Raw genomic sequence first — 10,427 nt, 5'->3', positions numbered from 1 at the left:
TTGTATAAGGTTTAGGGATCATCGATCGAGTGCGCACACACATTATTAGAGGCACCGCGCCTATGCGCATAAAGTGCATGCGTATAGTTTAGGGTTATTTGTTTTAATTAAGTTGGGTTTGATCAGCTAGGGTTAGTTACATATATATGGTTTAGGGTTAATGCATGGCACATTACATATAGTTTAAATCTCAAGAATGTTTATACATGATAGGCCATATGTGCAAAGGAATTTTTTTCCTGTGAACTTGTCAAAATTCAAGTTTATCAGTGCCAATGGAAACTAGTCCAAAAAATTACATAGAGGACCAAAAGTACTAGACAATAACTAATAGAACCCGCAACTTTACAAAAAGGACCCCAAAACATATAGAAGAAAATCAATCGAGTCCTTCTCGACCGCACATCGTATCTCTGCTCCGCATCCTTTCCAGCAACTCCGTCGCCGGGGACGCACCACTTGGGACGGTGTCGCCGGTAGTCGCCAGACGAAGGAGAAGAAGGGCCTCAACAACGGCATATTGGCTCTGAGAAGGGCCGCTGAAAGGCCAAGATGTGCACGGGCAAGACGGATGACGCCGTCGTATGCCCCGAGCTTGTGAACTTTAGCAGCTTGACTTCCCCATTGACCAGATCTGAAGCACTGACCAAAGCAAGCCTCACCGTTAGCGCCATCACATTGATGGCACCGGATCGGGGTTTGGCCGGCAAGATCCGCCAGATTCACCATAGGCCAGATACGAAGCCGATGATGAGATCCCCGACTCCATTGCTCCATTTTGCTAAGGGGAAAAACTTGATATTAGCTTACAACAACTATCACTAGCTAGGATCCAAATTATCGTACTCAACTTTGCTTATCTAAATATGGATGTATCCACACATGTTTTTACTCTAGATACATACATGTCTAAGGAAAGTTGAATCAATTAATTTAGTTCGGAGGGTGTACAATATACGAGAGAGAAGTCGGCCTCGTCTCCGGCCGGCGAGGCCGCCGGAGAGAAGGGGGAGAGGAGCCGGGGAGTGGGAGAGACTCGAGAGAGAAAGAGAAGAGGAAGAAATGAGAGCTCCCTGGGAAGAACATTATTTTTGTCGTTCGCTCGTAGCTTGAAACTGAAAATTTCGGCCGCGCGCCAAATCATCCCGCCGCATCCATTCGAAAATCCCGTGACCAGTTTTACCCTTTTAACCCTGGTCCGGAAGCTACAACCCACCGACCATGGAGGGCTCATTCGGTAACAATGAAATATCTTGCCTAGATCCCGAACCCTCCCCACAGCCCACACCCACCCACCAACCATTCGCCCCATTAGCTCAAAAATACTCTCACACGCCAAAGCTCGACTCTCTACAAGTACTAGATCTGCCGCCACCGGCATACTCCTCCACGGCGTAGCCTTGATCGTGTTGGCTGTCCACCCACCTGATCCGCTCCCCGCCGCCCTCGTCACCGACGGATCCGCTTCACCGCCGACCTCGCCACCGACGGATCTGCTTCACCGCCGACCTCGCCACCGACGGATGCTGCTTCACCGCCGACCTCGCCACCGACTACCTCGGCGCAGCGGCTGTATCAACTTCACCGAATCCCTTGCCGACCAACCAGATACGCTTCACTAACGCCCGCTTCTCTTGAAACAGGTCGATTCATCGTCTCCGCGTTCGCCGCCGTTGGAATGCAAGTTGCCGCCCCGTCCACCCCGCCGCAGCTTGGTTAGTATCTGGCCCGTTAGATCGCGGTGTTTCTTTAGCCATGTTTTGTGTAGTTATTTGCAGATCTCATATGCCTTTAACTTTCTTGATGTGTTGCTTCGCATGAAGTTTGTTTAAATATTGTACAAGGTACAAAAGCATTATCCGGTCGCTACCATCCTGTTCATTCTATCGACACTGTGTGCATCCACATATTTATAGCCTTATACCCATTCATTTGTCGCCTACTGTTTTTGTACTGCATGCTATTGTCGCACCGCTTTTATAGTCATGCTATGGGCATTTCCAATCTGCTTGTTCTTATACCACGTCATTAGCTCACCGCTAGCTGCTAGCTGTTTTCTCGTGTCTGCTATTCTCACACCGCTTTTATAATCATGCTATGTGCATTTCCAATCTGCTTGCTCTTATACCTCGTCTTTAGCTTATATAGTTATTGCTGCGTGCATGTCCGGTCTTTGTATTATCGTAGACCGACTTTTCAATGTTATTTTTCCTAGGGATTGATCATGCAAACCACTTATTAGAACATCCAACATTAACAATGGGGACGCTAGGGAAGGTTGGAATCTGAGTTCTTGGTTGGTAATTTTGGCGTTTAATTCCGTTATTATCTATAACCTATATGCATTGTTCCTTATGCAAGAGATTAACACTTGGAACCTGCCATAGCAATGCCATTCATGCTTTACTATGTTTCTGCCTATTTGATATGCTTGTCTTGGAGAAACTGCGAAGGTGATTTGAACACGACATTTGGTCATTCTTAATGCCGAGTTTACTTTATGTGGAAAACCTTGGCATTACCCTACTCTAAATCTGAATGTCTCAAATTCGTATCTCATGCAAAGCAACATCTAGTTGGTTTTAATCGATATCTGGTAAATATTGGCTTATTCATTTGGCGGCTCAAGTTTTTTGTTATTTGAAACCGGTGACTTGGTCTTAAATGTGATATCTAAACACAGATTAAGGACAATGGAGCAGGAGGATTAGCATTTCACTTGATGGCTGAACCTAAAATGACAGGCATGTTGACCACGACTAGTGCACGCAAGAGAAGGACCTGCAATGAGCCAAGATGTGCTTAGTACATGCATCTTATCTTATCTTGTGCTTATTTCTGCTACATGTCATTATCGATCTCTACATTGCGTAATACATGTTTGAATAGTTAATTGTTGTAACTATGTTTGCAATGTTACCGTAATGCGCTTTTAATGAAGCAAGTCATCATTAGAAGATAGTCGCCAAAAAGGATCTGTAGCGACCCTGTGCAACATTATGATGCAAGTTTGTGCTTAGTACAAGTTCCATACATTGTCTTATTTATGCAACTTGTTATTATCTTATATCTACATTGCATAATAAATGTTTGCATAGTTCATCGTTTAACTCTTTTTGCATTATTATCGTAATGCGATTGTGATGAAGCAATCTTCATTAGAAGTGAGGCCCACAAAAAGTTCGATATTTCTTCCGATGCATCTTCTCATAGCCGTCAACCTAGACCATTGCTTTCATCAAACAAGTAAATATCTCAAGGCTGTACTTTATAAAAGACATGGTATTGCTGCTTTAAGATCTGTAGCCGATATGTTGACAAAGAGTACACAAGATTCAATCAAGGCGATTGCCAAATGTCAACGTGTTATTGATGATGCTAATAGAAGTCCTCAATGATTCTATGTAATTTTTTTGTTTGGGCACATTAATTGCCTTGTAATTTTCCTACTGTTTTATTTGTGTATGTAATTGTGTGTATCATTGATATCGATTTTAGGCTCATGAAATGTAATGCAAGTTGACTAGTCAAACAAGTAGGGCACTACAACGATTGGGCCGGCCCACTTACGTAGTGTGGGACCCACTTTCATTTTGGGCCACCCACTTCTTTAGTAGGCCGGCCGGTTACACGATAGTGGGATCCACATGCTTATTGGGCCGGCCCACTATCTTGTTGGGCCACCTATTTGCTATATGGTGGTCCCACATGGTAAATGGGCCGGCCCTTTAACGAGAAGGTGGGACCCACTGTGTTTTTGGCCCGCCCACTATCTTGTTGGGCGGCCCACTTGCTATATGGTGGACCCCACATACTAAATGGGCCGGCCTTTTAAGCCGGAAAGTGGGACCCACACTGTGTTTTTGGCCCGCCCACTATCTTGTTGGGCCGGCCCACTTGCTATATGGTGGACCCCACATACTAAATGGGCCGGCCTTTTAACGGGAAGGTGGGACCCACTGTGCTTTTGGCCCGGCCCACTATCTTGTTGGGCGGCCCACTTGCTATATGGTGGACCCCACACACCAAATGGGCCGGCCCTTTAACGGGGAAAGTGGGACCCACCTGTGTTTTTGGCCCGGCCCACTATCTTGTTGGGCCGGCCCACTTGCTATATGGTGGACCCCACATACTAAATGGGCCGACCCTTTAACTGGAAAGTGGGACCCACCTGTGTTTTTGGCCCGGCCCACTTGCTATATGGTGGACCCCACACACTAAATGGGCCGGCCCTTTAACAGGAAAGTGGGGCCCACCTGTGTTTTGGCCCGGCCCACTTGCTTCTTGGGCGAAGCCCGATTCTTTGTAAGGTGGACCCCACATGTTAAATGGGCCGGCCCATTTAAGTTTTGACCGATCCAACCTTAGAGGTTAGGCCCGGCCCACGTAACTAATGGACCAGCCCAGCTATATAGTTGACCTGGTCAAACTATGTCACCGGCCCGCCCGCTTAAGACGTGGCAGGCCTCGTGTGGGCCTACCATCTACCACGGGGTTTCGGTAGGTTAACGCCGTTAATCGCCGCCTAACGGCGTACGCACGTGTCGGTTGCATGACGTCAGCAGTCAACGGGCTCCCGGAAACACTTGGGCAACGGTCCGATTTTCCGTGGCGGAAGGGCGCCCAAGCGCGACGGACCGAAAAAATCGTCGTAGGACTTTGCCTGACGCAGTTTCCACAACAGAACCCATATCGTCGGGTTAAGCCCATAGGCGACGAAAAATACCCCTTAGCGGACGATTTTGAGACGTTGTCTATCAGAACTTTTCTTGTAGTGAGATCCAACGGAGGGTTTGTAAGCAAAGTTGTTCAGGTGGTTGGGAAGGAAGGTTTTTGCCTTGTGATTTGGAATTTCATGTAGTTTGGTTTCTTGTAGTAGCAGGACATATGGTTTGATGTTAATGATTTCACTTAGCAATTCATCACATTTATTTTTCTGGCCTAAACCACGCACATTCCAAGTGCAGAATAAGTAGGAGATGTGATTCATTGATAAACATCAGTTACACCAAGATAAGGAGTGGTAATAGCGCATTGGCGTAACAACATTAGATCTAGGGAATAAGAAGTGCAGATAAACATTGTTTGACAGGTTGAGACTAGATAAGCCGCTAGCTGACTACGGTGCGGCGAGGTCTTGAGCTGGTGAACTGGATTCATGGAGCTGGTTCTGGCACCGGCATGTCAGAGAGGGTGGCCAGCTCGTCGTCGGTGGCGCCACACACGCGAGCAACCGCTCGGATGGCGTCAACGCTGGTGGAGGGAGTGTCAGGATCATCGATGAGGCCAGTGTCCTGGAGCGCAGCAGCGAGCGAAGGTGAGGCGGCCGAGAGGTCAAAAGAGGCGGCATTCTTTTTGACGGCACGCTCGACATGCCGACGAACTTGGCTTCCTGTTTAGCCGCAAGGCGCTGGCTACGGCGCACTTTGGCCGCGGCCTCAGTGGCCCGGCGGGCGCGAGTACGACGGCGGTGCGCTTCCCTGACATGGAAGGGGTCGGGAATGTGCAGGAAGTTGTCTGTAGAAGCAGATTCGTTTTCGGCATGAGTGATAGATTCAGTTAGCGAGGTAACTTGAGTGGGAGGGCGAGGAGAGGAGGTAGCATGACCTGTTTCAGAGGCAGAGGCGTTGAAGGCGATCGGAGGGTCATGTTGCAGCTGCTGGATGGAGGAGATGAGCTCCTCGGCGTGGCTGATGAGCTCATCAGCAGCGAGCTGAGCTGCGTCCGTGACATCGATGGCCAGTTGGGTGGCATCGATGTCGAGAGCATGAGAAGCAGCCCGAGGCAAGGCCGGAGCAGGAGGCTGGGCCGAAGACGGGTGGATCCTGGTGGGCGAGGCGTGCGGCGAGTTGGGAGGGGCTCGAGGTGAATCAGGGCCAGGGTCAGTCTGAGTACCAACCAACGCGGCCGATGGGACAGTCTGGGGACGAGGGGCCGGTGGAGGAGGCGGAGGAGCATCGGCAGCCATGTCGAGCAGCCACGCGTTGTCGACGTCAAAGTGGATGATGTTGACGTCGTCGTTGGGCATGCGGAGGATGGTCGATGGAGGAACCATCTTTCCCCGCTCAAGCAGAACGAAGGCGCGGATGACAGTGAAGTCCTGGCCGGTGACGCAGCACTGGTCGACGCAACACAGCTTGCCGATAGAGCCGAAGACGAAGTTGGCGCCGGCAGGGTGCCAGAGTCGAAGTGGATATTTGCTGGCACGCAGCTCGATGATGACGTCGAAGGTGGTGGTGGAGATATCCTCTGCAGCGTCGGGAGGCACGACGGTGACCGTGGCGCCCTCGAGCGGGAAGGGGCCGAGCCGAATCGCACGGTCCCTGTCGGCGTTTGATGGGAAGATGAGGAGCGCAGCACCGAACGCGGACGGCGCGAGGACGAAGGGCGGGCACCTTGGGTTGAGCTCAAGCGCAGCACGAACGAACGGAAGCTCCTGCCTGACGTTGCCATCGATGATGGCGTACGCCAGGTTGCTGACGTCGTGGAGGAAGTGCTGCGGCACGAAAATCTCTGGTACGGGCCCTCCAAGCCTTGCAGCATGGGAGAAGGCGGCCCGCGCCCGCGTGGCGATAGGAGTGCCATGCAGGATGCCGTTGGCGGCGTTGGAGGCGAGGTCGGGCATTGGGTCGTTGTGCGTGGCGGAGCCCCGTTGCGATGGCGGCGCCGAGTCGTCGTCGTCGAGGTCCTCGCCCTCAGAGTAGAAGTTGATGGGGTTGGCGCGCTGGCCAGGCTGGTTGTGGATGTTGTAGGGAGGGCGGAAGGTGAGATTGAAGCGGCGTGCTCCGAGCCAGAGGTCACCATTGGGAGCTGCGACGATGACTGACCCATCGTCGGCGAAGGGGGTGGGTGCGGATGGAGAAGCCATTGGGGTGGGGAGAGGTTGGGAAGTGGGCACGGTGGTGAATGGTGGAAGGGCTAGAGCAAGAGGTATGCTGGAGGGGTGGCAGTCGGCGCTGCGGTGGCCGAAGGAACCACAGCGAGCACAGCGGATGGGGTCTCTACAGTCGGCGACCTTGTGGAGCTTGGAGAGGCAGCGGAAGCAGCGGAGTTTGAGTGATGCTTTGCTCATTGGGAAGATGGCGACTCGGTTTAAAGAGGCGGAGGCGGAGTGCTGAGCGGCCGGCGGCAGCTCTCCCGACGCATGCACGTCAATCGAGCGCGGAAGAGCATCTCTATATGGCGTGGTTGATGGTGAGTTCATGTCAGGATAAGCCGTAGGGGTAGTAGGCTGGCTCGCCGTGGGCGGCGATGGCAGGAGGAGGACGTTGCATGGCGTGAGGCAATTTTTAATTTGAAACAACAATGTGCGTTAGTGAGCTCTACTCCAACATTCATATGATACAGCTAAATTCAAAAAATAAATGGAGGCACAACTTTGATCATGAACACAATTTGTTATTTACTTACCAATTTTAGCTCGTAGGCAAAAAAGAAACGAAGACAATCTGCTTCATATAGGCAGGTAATGAAGCAACTGCTAACTTCATTAGCCGATTCAGAGGGTAATCCTGAAGCAATTAACAATTCCCACTCACTAAGTAAAAATGCTAGTATTAACTATGTCTACTTAATGTAAACAAAACGTAATTAGCAGTGATTTTGCACAGCAAACACTATTGAGCACGAGGCTACCAGGTAACCATGAGCTAGGAACTATTGACAGTGTTGTGCCATGATGGGTCTGGGCGGCTGGCAGCACCGCAGCATGCTGCCGCTGCACTCGCACGTGACATTGCATTAAATGAACCATCAAAGAAATACTGAGCCATACGTTGAGATATGGTAAATACTATACTACGGAGCCCGATGGGTGCTCTTTCGTCGGACGTCTCCGTGGACGTCGATGTGGATTCCAATCGAACGGTTCCGCTTCAGTTTTTTTACACGCAAGCAATCACCATTTTGATGGAAAAAATCCCCAAATTGTTGGCACTTAATATGCAGTTACTCACCGGCTAACTCCTCCAGTAAATGTGTTTTGCGAGCGAACTCATCCCCACCTCCGCGTGCCTCTCCCATCCTAGTCGAATTGCTCCCCATCGGCCACAGCTTTCCTCCCCTCGATCAAATCCTGCAATCGCAATCTAGGTTCCAGGTCGAGCACCGGCGGCTGTCGCTGGACTTCTCACTCACCTTCCGACACACATGGGCTTCTTCCGGCTTCATTGACTGGTGGCGGACGAAGTAGGGGTTGGAGGCGCCCAGATTTGGACGAAGCTCAGCGCTGGAGGCTGCTTCCACCGACCGCAGTTACTGATTCGGCCCCTTCAGCAGCTACGCGACCTGGGAAGAAGGTAATGTCACCTACGCCTCTCCTTTTTTAATTCTGGAACTTTTCAAGATCTTGCAGATTATCATATGGAAGCATGGATTCAATTGTTTCCGGTAGAATTGTTTTAGTAATGTGAGAGATTTATTCCTGACCATACTGTGTATCTGCTAGTTTCTTGATTTTTACGCGGCAACAATAGTAATTTATATGTTTTCACCTACTGCTTGTTCATGATTGTGTAAAGAGGATTATGCACTGACGATGATGGAGTTTGTACAGTTTTTAACAATAGGCGGGAATCATTGTTACATTCTACATTTCAAACTATACTGCTTCTACGGTGATTATAAGATGCTTCTTCCAAACAGAGTGTTGTTTCTATATTTTCAATGCTTCCAAATTCTCGTCCGATCAACGTACCCAGCAGATTTTCCATGTTGTCATATATTTGAGTCACATATGATCTGAAATATATATGGCCTAATATAATCTTGCTACTACGTAATTTTTGGGATTCAAATTGCTGCTTCATGCAATGTAAGAATTGTATTACCAACGATCATTTTTTCTGAACTATTTTACATGTTTCCATGTACTGCTTGCATCTTTTTTATTATGTGTCAGATTTATGGTTCAAATTGACGGCAACCGTTGTATTTTACAAACTTCAAAGATGCATGATACTACATAGTTTTTAGTATGTTTCATAGAAACTAAATTGATGCTTCTAGTCTCCATATGAAAATGTTTGCTTCCACATTGTTTTCAGCTTAGTTGTACCAATCTCACACGCCAACATGCTTTTGACATTTTTTCCAGCAAAAAAAATTCAGGAATGACCAAGAATCCTGAACCAGATTGTATGCTCAAGAGTCGTTTTTCAGCGGCTCGGTTGAGGGACATAGTGCTTGGGCTTTCAGATCATCGGAGAAACCTCATTATTGCTCGACGGTGGGGTGTTCTTCTGGATATTTGCGCATTCTCAGCTCCAAAGGGCTTGCTTGAATGGATTATTTTAAGGATTGATGCCGAGCTAGGTGAATTTATAAATAGTAAGAATAAAACAAGCATAGTATTCAATAAAGAAATGGTGGTTCAAACACTAGGCCTTCCTCGTGGAACTAGGCCGGTGGTGCTGACCGGTGAGAATGAAGAATCACCATAACGGGAATTCTACAAAATTGAATACAAAACGGCTGGAAGGAGGGCGCCAATACACCATGCTGAAAAGATGCTCGAAGATGAAGAATTGGATCCAGAAACATGGTTTAGGACATTCTTTATGGTCGTGATTGGTACATATTTCTTTCCTGGAACCAGCATTATGCTGCCTCTCGAATATCTTGGTAGCCTTGGTGACTCTACACTCATTTGTGAATATGATTGGGCGGAAAAGATATTCACACATACAATGTCAGAAATTAAGTCTTTCCAAGACAAGACGAGGAAGGCAGCAAAGGATGGAAACATGAAACCAGTTTGGGTTGGTGGTTGCTTACCATGGATCGCGGTAAAACCTATCCTATGTACTTTCATTATAACAATATACAATTTGTCTCAGATTTGGTTTCCTAATCCCGGCCTTGGTCAATCAAATTAAAATGCAGATTGTTTACATGGATCATTTGGACTTTCTGAAAGAACATCTCTCACATTATGTTTTGTGTGTTTGATGTCAATGTATGTGATACACTAATGTGTGTTTAAGTGGTACAGGGATTATATAGATACATTTATATGTGTGTTGGATGTGGTCAGTTCTGTCAAATAGAAACTGTAAAAAGTTCATCAGGCCGGATAATCCGGGCCGGATATTTTGGAAATATCCGGCCCCCAGTTTTCTGCTAAGGATTCGAAGAAAAACAAGTCAGTATAGGGGCCGGACATTTGCCCGGATATTGTCCCGGTTTTTGTCCCAAGGCCGGAATATCCGGGCCGGACATTTCGGAAATATCCGGCCCCCTCGTTTTTGGCTAAGGACCTGAAGAAAAACAAGTCTGGTATGGGGCCGGACATTTGGCCGGACATTGTCCAGGTTTTGTCCCTGAGGCCGGATTATCCGGGGGGGGGGGGGGGGATTATCCGGCCCTTACTTAGGCCGGAATATCCGGCCCCCCGGAAGCAGCAACGGCTCGTTTTCTCGGGGGGTATA

At 48.6% G+C, this 10,427-nt stretch overlaps 1 long non-coding RNA gene across 1 annotated transcript; it reads left to right on the top strand.

The window, feature by feature from the left end:
* The first annotated feature begins 7,901 nt into the window (after positions 1 to 7,901).
* Positions 7,902 to 9,936, top strand: LOC139830629 (uncharacterized). The gene is made up of 2 exons (XR_011743502.1): positions 7,902 to 8,297; positions 9,095 to 9,936. It is a non-coding gene; the product is annotated as an uncharacterized lncRNA (long non-coding RNA).
* Positions 9,937 to 10,427: the final 491 nt, after the last annotated feature.

Source organism: Lolium perenne, chromosome 4 (assembly GCF_019359855.2).
Source record: "Lolium perenne isolate Kyuss_39 chromosome 4, Kyuss_2.0, whole genome shotgun sequence".
NCBI lineage: Eukaryota > Viridiplantae > Streptophyta > Magnoliopsida > Poales > Poaceae > Lolium > Lolium perenne.
This window is presented reverse-complemented; position numbering and strand designations above follow the sequence as displayed.